This window comes from Aulonocara stuartgranti (assembly GCF_965226115.1).
Source record: "Aulonocara stuartgranti genome assembly, chromosome: 18".
In the NCBI taxonomy this organism is placed as follows: domain Eukaryota; kingdom Metazoa; phylum Chordata; class Actinopteri; order Cichliformes; family Cichlidae; genus Aulonocara; species Aulonocara stuartgranti.
This window is the reverse complement of record NC_138954.1, coordinates 27111811-27125489: the sequence shown is the minus strand read 5'-3', so window position 1 is coordinate 27125489 and position 13679 is coordinate 27111811. Positions and strand designations below refer to the sequence as shown.

Genomic DNA, 13679 nt, shown 5'->3' with positions numbered 1-13679 from the left:
ATGCAGTCTGCCTTTACAAACATTGGTAAGAAATGGGTCTTTTCAAAGAGCTCCGGTAATGTAATAGGATCCTTTAATTACAACAAATCAACTGGTGAGATGTCTTCCCTCTTAGATAATCTATGATCAGCTGTAAGTGGTGTCATTGCAAAGTGGAAGAGTTTAGGAACTATAGAAACTCAGCCACAAAGAGACAACCATGTAAAACTTCAGAGTGAGGTCACATGCTACACTCTGCTGACTCGATAACTGCAAAGCTGCAAAGCCCCTCCAGCATTAACATCAGCACACAAAAGCCGTGTGCTGGGGTTTCAAAGAATGGGTTTCCCTTATGGAGCAGCTCCTGTAGGTGTAATGTGTAGGTGACCCAGTACTTTTGTCCATGTAGTATAGTTCATATAATTCCCCGAAGGAAAAAAAAAATCAGATTTATTTTCATTTAGAGACCAAAGCATTCACAGCAGCTATACGAGTGCAGATAAATCCAAATTATTCCTTTAATTATGTCTTCATCCTAATCTGATCATCAGCTTTACTGTTCAGATGTAGGAACACATTCTTATAGTTTCGCAGTGGTCAGCACTGGCCCCTTTGAGGTTTCCTATCTTTTTTTATACACTCCTGGTCTGCTCATTGTGCATTCAGGATTTCCACTCGATTTCATTTATTACCATTTAGTCAGTACAAAACTCGGCCTGCACCCGAGCCTTTTTCTAGCTGATACACCAGCAGCTAAATGTGCAGAGATCACCAAATTTATCTGCTGCACGGGTTCCATTTGTTCTCATATACTACATGCTGCTGTCAGCGCACAGAGGGCATTGCTCTCATTACCAGTGATGCAACATCTTTTTTTTTCTGTTACACTTAATCACAAGCTTATTAAACATGATTAAATATTGTTGTTTCAGTACATGGTCTATGGCTCAGAGTGGCTCGAGATGGAAATAAAGTTTTTTAAAATTTTAAATCTTACAGGGTCTGTCCATCCATCTCATTCAACTCTTCCAGAAGAACAAGACTGCAGTGTGTCTTGGTTGAAATAAATCCTGACCTGTGTGCCGTTTCATTGAGTTAGTAGTGAAGGCTGTGGCATCTAAACCACTGACTTCAAGTTACCATCATGGCTATTATAATGATCTGTTCCTCCCTCTTTTTCCCCTCATCACTGTTTGGTTCTTGTGTTTCTTTGTCAGTTATATGAACTCACCTCTCATACATTATTTAAGGATCACACTCCTGATTTTCATCTCCTCCTGGGACAGATTCTATGTTATAACTCACCCTTCCTTTCTCATCTTTGTTCAGTATCTTAATTTGTCCTAAGTTGGAAGCTTAATGACTAATCTGGGATTTGTTTGCTGCGCTGAGTAAACAGTGTGTGGACATGACCTCCCAACATGAACACATCTCATTTAAAGTACAATTTAACCCGCGGTGATACCTTGATGGCAGCATTTTTTTATGGATCCTGCCCAAATGCCCATGATGGCAAACCTTTACCTCTGAACCTCCTGGTATGATACTGGTATTAGTTCTATTGTCATGCATCTTCCTTCTACTTTTCTAGTTTTTCCAGGAAAAACAGCCAGACATGGTAAGTCAACATCAACACCTGTTGATTGCAAACATCTTAATAAATTTACTATGAGAGGCTGTTCAAATGTCCTGCAGGAAAAAAACAGTTGTTGACCCACATGGCCAACTGCCATACTTCACTAGAATATACAAAACAACTCCAGTTTAGTAATTTATCAAAAAACACGTGTTTGCATCATACAACATGAAATCGATCAGGGATCTGAATGACAATGATTAATGGGATCATAAATTCATTAATGATCCGTAGGTGTAGACGTATCTGCACAAAGGCCAATTTTTAGCATCACTCCTATAAGTCTACAACACCTTCTGTTACCTAATGCGAAACTATGATAGTTAAAACTGGCTACGTTTGGATATGAGCAAAGCTCAGAACTGGTGATCAAAGAAGAAAAGACGTTTGGCTCGTTGGGTGTCTGAGGCATCGGCCTTGGTGGGTTGTCTGAAAATGCTGTCGAAAAAACAACTTCCTTTTGTATCTTAAAGAATTTTTGTCTCATTTCAGAACCCAGAGAAATAAAACCATAGTGGAAGTGGCTTAAACATGCATTTTACCTGTAGGCCACCAGATGGCGATAGCTGTTGGTGCAAAAAGACTTCCGGTCCTAGAAAAGTCTATGGGAGAACGGCTTTCTGTCTTGACCTCTGTAAACACTTTTCTAGTGAGTTAATGGACTCAGTCACTCATTCTGGCTCATATTGAATAAAAAAACTGAGTCACTTGGTGATTATATGTTTCAAAAAGCTGCTCATTGGCTAACGACTTGTCAATCATTAGTCATTAGACAATAAACAAGTGCTTTAAAAAAATCCAAGATACAGTTAGGTGAATACTCATCTCGAGGCTTCAAAGCGACGCTTCAGGATGCTGGAATAACTCACTGGATTGAGGCAACCATAGATCATAAGGTTGTCGCAAAGGCCTGGGTTGGAATCGGGTGTCCCACAACTTTGGATGTCATCACAGCAGCCACAGCAATATTTTACGTGGTCTATGTTATGTTGTTGTTTGGATGAATTATTATAAATAATCTCAGAAATCATTTTTTGATTAAAAAGATGGCTTTTAAAGCAAACACGCACTTTTCTAAATGACCTACAACATTTGTCAGGGTTTCTCTAGTTCGGCCTCTATAAAGGAACCTCTATGCTTTGATCTTCTTCTGCTGGCTCTTCAATTAACTGCGCATCCTCCTCTGCTTTCAAAGTCACTTCCATTGTTTCATCTTCCTGGGTTATACTTGTCTTTGTAGTAGCAACAACATCATTTTTTTTTCAGTTTAATTACAGTACAATGGTCTGATCACGAGATTGTTGCTTCCCCCCCCCCCCATTTTATTGTATTTTGTGTGTGTATAACATGCTACTGAGGCAGGAAAGCGCAGTCTCTTTTTATTTTTCACCTTTGTTGAAACTTGTTGACTTATACTGTAATTGTATATTACACGGATGTACTGTTTTTACACTGTCAGCAGCAATTTAAAGTTTTGCCAGCGGTACTCTTGACAAGATATTGTCCTTTTTGCCCATGAGGCAGCTTAGAAACATTGCGCTTTATATCACTTCTATAACCCAGGTAGGCTTGATGGCTCTCACCGCACACAACCAGTATGTCCCCACACTATGTCATTGATAGATCGAGTCACTGCTGCCTTCGATCCTTTAGTATTCACTTCATACAGTGCAGGTTAAAGATCATCTTCATACTCTCACCTTCTCTGCGGTAAGTTTGTTCTCTCCGGGGTATTTTTGTAGCATCTTCTCCTCACGCGCTTCACTTCAATCAGCGGCCCATCAGTCAGGGGGATTTTTTAAGACTCTCTGCAGTCCCTGTGTCCTAGCCCCCTTTCACCAGCACCGTCCTTAGGGGACACGGGTAATTGTCATGATTACCTGTCATACTATATTTATTGCTGTCACACATTTATTGATGGGTCCCCCTGATCCAAGTGAGCCAGATGCAGGCTCTGTCATTAGCCCTGTTTCTCTGTTTATAGCACCTTCCCTCCAATCTTCAGTTAACCCTGTTCTCTCACACCCCCAGCATTACACCCAACCCCTCCTCTTCTTATCTCACCCCCTGACATTATTCCTCATTTCGCTCATTTTTTTCCTTTTTTTTTGCAGTCACCCACACCCTCTCTCCATCTGTCCTTGTCATCCTCCCCACACTTCCACTGGCCATTTACCCCCCCCCCCCCCCACACACACACACACACACACCATCATTGACTCCTTAGTGCTCCTCTCCCATCGTCACAGCCAGAGGGCTTTCACTAAAGTCACCGATCTCGCCTCAAACCGAACCTAGCATCGGGGGGTGGGGGATGTCGGCTTTGGTCGACTTTGTAAAACTTTTGATAAATGAGAGAGCTAGCCAGGGCCTTGTAAAGTCGACGTTATATACACTCAAAAAAAATGAATGAGGTGGATTGTTCAGTGTATATTAATTATTTATTTTCATTTTACTTAAAATATATGTTTTTGTTAAGTTAACATATGTTTTTCTAATCAAGTCTACGTAATTGTGTCTATTATTCAACGTACATAATACTAATGTGTTACTTGATCGCATAACATTTAAGTTAAGTCAATGAGGATCGATATACCTTGTATATCCACAAGGTGGCAGTAATGCAAAAACAGTTGTAATGAAACCGCGCAGAACAAGAAGGTTTCACGGCTTGTGCCTGCTCATGCACAAGACTTCAAATTTAACTGAAAAAGGCTGTTTTGGCGCCAAGCTGCTGTTTCTTTGAGAGGTAAGACCACTTTTTTCTTTGACTATGTTGTGTAGTATCTATATGTCCAGCATGGTTATATTTTGCGTTTGTCTTACAATACATGTTATATCGTTTGCGTGTGCTTGTTTTACATTAGTTTTACTGGGTCCTGGACATGCTTATTTTGTGGACTGTGTAAGAAACATTTTTATTGTTTTTTGTTTTATTAAGGGATTAGCTACAGGGGTTCATGGGGTTATTCTTTCAAGGGGTTATTTTTCCATTTGCTTTCTTGGGATTCCTTTTCTGTAATCCGAGAGTCGGAAATATCGAATAGGATAGCAAGGATAGCATAAAGTGACATTTAAAATCCAAAAAGTCAAGGGCGAAAGCCACTGTGACACCATTGTTCTGCTCTATCAGTAATCTGTATTATGTAAAAATGGTCTGTAAATACAGCATGTTTCCTAGCGGAGTTATACATATCAATGTAGTTATAAATTACAGTTTGTGAAAGTACACACTTAATTTTTTTAATAAAATTATTCAAGACATATGAGTGGACAGACAATGGAGGTCGACAGACCTGGTGATAATTGCTTCTATAGAAAGTTAGCACATGGCAGTGTCAATCTCTTGCTTTTCTTCTGAGTAGTATTTTATTTAGTTGTAATTCAAACAATAATTTGCTTCTTGAAATTAAGGAATTAATTTTTTTTTCTTTATAAATCTCAGATCCTGCCTTTACCTGCTCCCTCCTATACTGATGTGGTGTATGTGGTATTGCTGAGCTTGTATGTGGTATGTGAACTGTTATACTTTTAAAAACAAAACTGTTTTATAAGTTAAGTTTTCTTTTGTGACCCATCCCATGCCCCTGTTATTTCTTCTCCACATCTGAACCATGGTAAAGGTTGCAGTTCAAGGGCCTGAGGCATGAAATTCTTTTCAGATCAGCTGTGATCAATATTTTTTGGAACTTGATAAATAACAATAAAAGCTGTAATGGCTCCATTAGCATTTTGTGTAAATGTTTGTGTTAAAATTATAGCTTTAATGAGGTCTTACTACATTAGTTTTAGTTTGTATATGTGTACATATAGTATGTATATTTACAGTACAGTATGTTGTGTTTGTTGACATATTTTCAGGTGGAAGCAGAATATGTGAGGATTACTACTGCTGCACATGTTCCAAGGCTTTTTACACAACTTGACCAATACACTGACCAGCTCATAAAAGTCTTCAAGAAAAAAGGAGGCGTTGCAGGGAAGAAAATTAGACAAACTTTGGCCCCAGCCACACAGGTGCGTTATTCTGTTGGTAGCAAAATATTATGGCTAATAAGATCATTTTCAAATTTAAACAGCTAGTGTATGGTAGCTGCACAGTGCACTTACATTTATATTAAGCAAGACAAAGTTTGGTACTCAAAACGTTGGAAAATTTAAATTACCTAAACATATGTAAAATCTGATCCCTTGATTTAGGTTAAACCAGAAGTGAATGTTTTTATGTTATGTTTTGAATGCAAAAAAGATGATGTATTAGTTTGTCTTTACCTCCATTATGGACATATATAATGTGGTGGAAACCCTGCCCAACAGGTTAACTATTCATGTCCATGTGATGATTAGTTGGTCTTGTGTACATGTCTATCTGTGCAGTGGCTATGTCATTCATTTTGCGTATAATGTGAGTTTCTGTCATCCTAAAGTATATCTGTTTTCTCTTCCTGTATCTCTGCCACTCTCTACAGAAGGAAACCATTGAAAAGGGGAGGGAGTGTGTCCTCAGGGCACTACCTTTTTACCTGAATGAAGACCCAAGCATCCTCTTCAAAGAATAATTGGTTGGTAATTTTAGTTTAGTTTTTTATCTGTATTAAACCAAATTTTGAATAACTAATGTTGTTGCATGTTGTAATGTTGTTGTTGTTGTAATTTGCATGGAACCTGTTTAAATGTTTTGGGAAATCTTCTTGTATACCCAAACTATTTATATTTATCGTTGAATTTGTAGTCTAAAATAGTGGCGCACTGGGGTGCATGTTCCTAATATTGTGTTTACGTCATTAAAGGGTAGCTTTGGCCCTTTTTCTTTCTTTTTTTAAAACTGGATGCCATTTTTCTATGTTTTTGTGTCTAAGCTACAGCTGTTCAGAGGGAGCTGGAACAAATTACCCTTGCTATCTTTACCATCGAAAGAGCTGATGCCAGCACTCCTCCAGCCGATGTGGGTATAACCATCTAGTGTGTCCTGCATGACCTGGAAGACCTGGCCTCTGCATGTGCACTCTTAATGGGTGGGATATATGCACTGAATCTCAGTTAACCTCAAGACTGAAAGCTAAGAGACAATCAAAAGCATTGAGATTTAAAGGATTTAATTGAGAGATGATACTGCACCAGAAATGTTGAAGGGTGGTGTGTATATTAGCGTTCAAGGCATATTGTTATGAGGTGGAAATATATTCATATTCAGTTTGTGTTACATTGTGTGCATTGTAAAGGTAATTGCAATACATACTAAAAATAAGGGTAAGTTAGGAGGTTGATCTGATATCCTCGTGTTGGTGTTGTTCCCAGATCATCATACTAAATGTTGTTCCAGGATCAACATTGCAAGTGACCAATCAGAATGTTGTGACGTCATACTTTTGCGACTTCGGGAAAAACCGGCGTAAAACAAAAAACTGTACTTAAGCTGCGTGAAACCGCCTCTGTCCGCCGATCAACTGACCCTAACCCTAACCGTAACCCTTTAATAAACAGTAAGCAGAATTGATATTGTCCTTGCAACATTGGAATTTCATAAATGCACGAATGGCTTGGAATAGAATAACGTCACAACAATGTGATTGGTCACTTGCAATGTTGAACCTGGAACAACATTTTCATGATGGTCTGGGAACAACACCAACACGAGGATATCAGATCATCCAAGTTGGGAATGCAGGATGAATGTATATTTTGTGGACTTTTAAAGACGAACAATTGTTTCCATGTTAAAATGTTTACATCTGAAGTTTTTTGCCCAAACACTAGTAAAATAAATGTTGACAGTGGCGAGTGTTAAATGGTTACTGCTGTGCTGTTGCAAAAAAACTGAACGCTGACAAGCTGTTTTATTGTTAGACCATAATGTTGGCATGTTTTGTTAAAGTTTTATTTGGGATGGTGATGTAATTTTCTTTGATTGCTAATATCAGTGGACTATTTATTATTATTATTATTATTGTTGTTGTTGTTGTTGTTGTTGTTGTTACATTTTTTTTTTTTTAATTGTGGCTGTTGAGGTGGACACTTCACTTTGCATTGTTAAAGGAAAGCACTTCATTGGCATTGTGTTACTGGACTGACCCTAAGCAATCATTGCAAATAGCAACTTTGCTATCCATTTTAGACACTAAAAGAAAAAAACACTCACAGACCTTACTAGCATCACATGTGCATAACTCAAGTGTCATCTTATTAATGTGTTATGTGATCTTCAATGCGTTTTTTTTCTCTTCTATTTCTGGTAGATACAGACATTTAATTTAAAGTCTTGATGTTGCATCTGTCTACATACTGTTAATTACTAACCCTAATGAGCTGTTGTGTTTTATTTTGGACTGGGTTTACACAAATGCTCACTGAATGTGTTGGCAATAAAATAAATTTTAAAAAATAAGTTGGATGTACTTAATTCATTTGTGTGGAACCTGTTGACAAAATAGATTTATGTAAAACTAATTAATAAAGCACAAGGTGGCTGAAAATATAATATTTGAATTAATCTAACTTAAATTTAACATTTTACTGCCACAAATAAGAAATGTGTTGAAGTAACTAATCTAAACTATCTAACCTGAAAATATATCATCTATGTTCATACAACATAACTTGATTTAGTTAGTCTTAAATATGTCTTGTTAATCTTAAGTAGTTTTTTTAAATTAGATGAACTAAAGATTTTTGCTTTAAACTAACATAATTCAATTTCGTGGAACCTGTTGACAAAATAATTTTAATTAAAGTCAACGTTTCATTTTTTTGAGTGTAGAATGTCATTGAGGCCTGTGAGTTGAGACTGGGACATGCAACATTAGGGAGGTGGCTAAATGTACCTTGAGCATCTTGGTGAACACTGCATGTTTGACTGTCATTTCTACATTATAATGGAAACCGTCGTGGATTGATGGGCGCGAGGTGGGGGCTGGAAGTCCTTTTGTCAAACAGTGCCATTGTGAGCAATAAATTAAATCTTGTGATTTAATATTATAGGCCCTCTGGGAGCATGCAATCCACATTAGCTATGATATATAACTGAGGCAACTGCTGTTGCAGGATGGAGTCAGAATCTGTCCTGTGGCGTCGGAAATTGTGTTAAGTATTTTCCTGGCTTCACTGCATCACAATGAAACATGGTCACAAAACTCTTGGAGCCCAGCAGGATGGATGCACTCTCAAGCACTCAGATTAAAGGCATACAAGAGTACCACGAGATGTCAAACTGGGATCTCAGGTCGGTGATGTGCAGCAACTTTCACAGGAAGACAGACAGACGATGTCCCTCGCCTGTTGTATTAATCCAGATCTAAGGTTTAACCACAAAGGGCGTCCTTAAACAACCAGAAAAACAAGCACCAACCACTGTTAATTGAGCATGGAAGTGCCCATGAAATGGAGACAAGCTGTAGTTTTCAATGGCATCAAAGGCAAGCGTACTTTTTTAACCTTAATTACCACAACTGAGTACCAAAGCTAGACTTTTTGCACATCATAGCACTTAAACTGTGCGATGTCCTGAGTACCCTGGATGTGTAAATAGGCCACTAAATGCTCACAGAGTTGTGATTTCGTTGTAAAAGTTTTCTGCCGTGGACTCGCCATAAAATCTTTTGCCTAATTATTCTTTCTGTTATAAGCAGGCGTTTTAATTCACTCACATTTTGTGCTGTTCTGTAAATTGTCACGTATATAAATCATATATAACTTACCCAAAAAATACAGTTTTAGCTGACTCATCCCTGTGTTACCCACAGTGCCATAAAATCTTTTACCAACAGAAACTTTGTTTCATGAACTATTCGAATCACAACTCATTGTCTCATTGGCAGTGAAACACACTCTCAGAGTTACAATTGCCTTTTTGCCAGTCCCTGTATGCATTTTTTATTTGTTTTCATTTGTTTGCCAGACTAATCTCTGTTTTTCAGCCTGGGGACTCAAAGAGAATGCATAAAAAGAAAAACATCCAGTTTGTTTTAAAAGACGTGAATACCTTTATGCCCCAAACCAAAGGTGCAAAAAATCATTATGTTATGTACCTAGGCATACATCCTAGGAATATAGTTTGTGTAGAATTTATAGTTGTAAGACATATTTGCAAAGGAATATCTAGAAAATAAGTTAACATGATGTGTACCTGATTATATATACGTTCACTTCTGTCCTCATGCTAGACAGAAAATTCACAGAGTCCATAAATCTACACAGGTGCACAGTTAAAGTGGATATAGAAAGTCTACACACCAACCACTGTTAAATTAAACATTTGCTTCAATACAATCCAACATAAAACTGAAATCTTTTTTTAGGGAAAACTAAAAACTTAACAATGTAGAGATCTTTAAACTAATACCTTAGGCGAAGCACCATTTCATTTGATTACAGCCCCGAGTCTATCAACGCGGCACATCTTGACTCACTCTTCTTGCATAAACGCTCCTAATCTGTCACAATGTGGATGTGTTTCCTGTGCACTGCCCCCCGTCAGGTGACCCGGCAGATTTTCAGTTGTACAGTTGTGGTTGTGGTGTTGAAAGTATTTCTCTCCAGCTTCACTAACGTCCCAGTTTCAACAGGAGAAAAACAGCCACAAAGCGTGATGCTTTGCTTCTCTGTGATATCCACAGCATCAGTGTTGACTTGTGGTGCAGTGATGTTGTGTATCTAAACAGAATTATTTGAATTATTTGCAAAGCGTTTAACTTGGGTCTCATTAGATCACATTTTCCCACATGCTTCTTGAGAACTGGTGTATATTGTTGCAAAACTTCACTGGGCTTGAATGTTTTTCTTTATAGGAAAAGTTTCTGTTTTGCGTCCCAGCCCAGAAAAGTTCAAAATATGGGAGATGTAGTACACAACCAGTTCTTTGTACCGTTCTCCTGACTGATATCTTTAACAGTGACTTCCCGTTGATAGTTTCTAAGCTTTTTGCAGACCATAGATTTTAAAGTAAAAATCAACTAAGTAAATGCGAGGAGTCCTATTAGAACAGCTGCTCTTTATTGGCTTTTGGAGTCACTTTAACTGGTGGCAGGTGTGTAATGACTACAATTTAACCCAGATTTTAATGTGTTTTCATGTCAGTTTTGAACAGAAGTACATCCCCAGCTATAAAAGGGTGTGGACGCCCAAACCAGCTCATTCCAGCTTTTCAGATTTTACCCCCTTAAAATATTTCATTTTCTTTTTCAATGTAAATGCGTAGATTATAGATCACATTCTGAACTGATCTATCTTGTTCTCATTTCTTTACATTACAAAAACGTAAAATTCTAACAGTGCTTTGCAGGTTTTTAAATCCATTAAATGTGTTAAAGGTAGAAGAAAAGGAAGCCTTTTTATGAGAATGAAGGTGTAATTATACACTCTCACCACAGGAGGGTGCTGTTAGACCCACTGATGTGGTGATCAACTCCTCTTGGCCTCTGATACAAATATAAGCGTACAAAACATTATAAATTAGTGTCCAACCAAAGGAGAAATTATCGTCATAATAAAGTACAGAGAAGCCAAAGCTTACTTTATTAGAATTTTGTGGATTTGCACAAATGAGGATCACTAAAGGGAATGAAAGGAAGGTGGTTTGATGTGAAACCAGACAAAGCTGACCAGTGATGTTAGCAAGTCAGGTGATCTCAGAAGGTGCGGTGGTTGTGAATCACACCCATTAAATCCTGACTCACGATGGAACATTCATTGCTTGGGCTCTAAGAAGGCAGTCCATGAAAACGTACAAAAAAGGTGTTAAATACATTAGTGACGCAACCAACAGCAGCTATCAGTGCCTCACTAAAAAGAAAAAAAAATACTTTTAGGTTTCTGAGGTGCTCCTCAGTTGACTCGATCGCCTTAATACTTTGTTCGTTCTTCTTTGCACTGTTTTGTTGCTATTTGAGTGGTTGTTGCAAACGAGAAGGCGCCAGTCCCTGTGGTCTTGTGTGCAATACTGCTACAGTAAATGGGGTAAGTCACATTTGTGCAGTGGCAACGTAGAGTAGGTGTATTGGCTTGTTAGAGCTGTGTGGGTTAGAAAGATAGCATTGCAATTAATACTGTATTCATGTGACCCAGATGGATAGGTTTGGCTAACATATGTAATGATATTCCTCCTCTTCATTGTTTTTGTGGCTTTAACAGTGGTTTGTATTGATATAAAGACAGTGCAATAATAGATCAGAGGCGAATTTCAACTCTTTTACTTGTTTCTTGCATAGTGTGCTGCTCGTTTCAGCAGCAACTTTTGGTTGTGGGTACACTGACGGTTTTCTGTCACTCTGATTCATACAGAAGACTTTGGATCAGCTGTTTACACAGAATGTGATTTAATACAGTCTGGTGTTTACAAGTGCCAAAGCACTCAATCGCAACATTGTGACATGCCCAGCAGATATGAATATTTCCACTTCCTCAACTCCTGTCTTATCTTTTTGCCGTGTGTTTGATCAGCTCCCTATAGATGAATCTCTGTCATCTGTTCAGCAGTTGCTGATATCGTGCTGCTTTTAATTCCTAAAGAGTATTAAAAAAAGCCTCTCACAGCGAGCCAGTTCAGCCTGAAAGTTTAATTTTATATTAGGAAAGGACAGATGTGTACACCCCTCTTTGCACTAACTCTATGTCAAAATAAGGGAATGCAGCTAGAAATTAATCAGTTTAAATAATTTACATGGTTGAATCTTTCTTCTAATTGGCTTATGAAAAGGTTTATTCCATCCCTCAGAAAGTGACTGAAATTTTGATTTATCTGGGCGTCTTTATTATGATTGGGCTTTTAAACCGATTATAGTTAAAATAGAAGGCTCCATGTAATCGTGGTGGATGACTAGATCCCCCTGGCATGTAATCTAATAATTGTATAGCATCAAAATACGAACCAAGTGTAGGAAATGCATTTCCGTGTGTTTATGTGAGTCACAACAGTGCGTGCCCACAGAGTTGGGCATTTAATTGAGGACTAGGGCTGGTTTCTATGTGGTCAAAGAGAGGTTAGAGGACTTGAGTGCAACATGGACGGTGCAATTAATGATGGGCGAGATCTGGCATTTTCCTAACCTTTCAAGTGGCTGTTACAATAAGGTCGTTTGTATTTTGTTTTCAATACTTTCACTCTACTGTGTCGTCACTAAAAGTTCTGGAATTAGAGTGTGAGAGGTTAGGCGTGTTTCGAAGAACTTCTATCCCAAGTAGGGGCCAACAAACTCATGCCTGGTAAAGTAATTTCAATGAGCCCGGAGCAGACAATATTCAGCAGAATTATGTTCATGGAAATGAAAATGGCATCTTAGCCTACAGCTGGACTTTAAATGTTAATGCTCAATAAAAATAAACAGTTGGGAAATCCTCAGTCAGTGTGGTGCACCATTAGATCAGATCAATTATCTTCCAGAGCACAATGGCCAGTCAGACTTACTTGCATGCGAAATGTGGTTTCAAATAGTACCTGCTCGTGTGCAGCTTAACAAGGCTCCGAGGCTTTGCTTTCACATAGGTTTAAATAAGTGCAAGCTCACGTTTAAAGGGACGAGCAGGGACCACAAACCCAGTGTGACGTCAGAACAAGTAACTAAGAGCCAGAAAGTCAGAAAACACTTACAGCGGGACTTAACCAACATGGGTGCTTTTCATTGCGTTTGACTTCAACGCCTTTTGTATGAGGAAGATTGTAGTTGATGGATTTGTCTTTGTGTAAATTTATTTTGCAAGTTTCGGTAAAAATCATCGTCATGGCATAAATAAATGTCAGTGAGGTGTGTGATGCACAGTCCAATCAGCAGATTTCCTACATCCGTATGTCCTTTTGATTTCCAGCATTAACCTGGATGATTGAAACTTAAGTTTGCCATTTAGTGATTTAAGGGATTTTAGAGAAGCGGTGTCATCATTAAACAAAATGTCTAATCAATACATGGCTTGTTTTAAGGGTCAATCAAAAGTTTTATTATAATTGTGACCTTACTTCACAGCTTCTGTTCAGCTGTGCTCTGCCTTTCACGTTCTCCTTCCAAGTTCCTTTTGATCTCCAGTTTTCACTACAGAAACGATGGTGATTGGGCACCGACATGTGACTACTCCATTA

The 13679-nt window shown here is 38.3% G+C and overlaps 1 long non-coding RNA gene across 2 annotated transcripts; it reads left to right on the top strand.

The window, feature by feature from the left end:
- The first annotated feature begins 4245 nt into the window (after positions 1-4245).
- LOC309694073 lies at positions 4246-8000 on the top strand. 2 transcript variants are annotated; one of them, XR_014272783.1, is made up of 5 exons: positions 4246-4364; positions 5061-5126; positions 5477-5632; positions 6085-6177; positions 6475-8000. It is a non-coding gene; the product is annotated as an uncharacterized lncRNA (long non-coding RNA). The 2 variants fall into 2 exon arrangements; XR_014272784.1 differs by lacking the exon at positions 4246-4364 and adding an exon at positions 4477-4520.
- The last annotated feature ends 5679 nt before the right edge of the window (positions 8001-13679 follow it).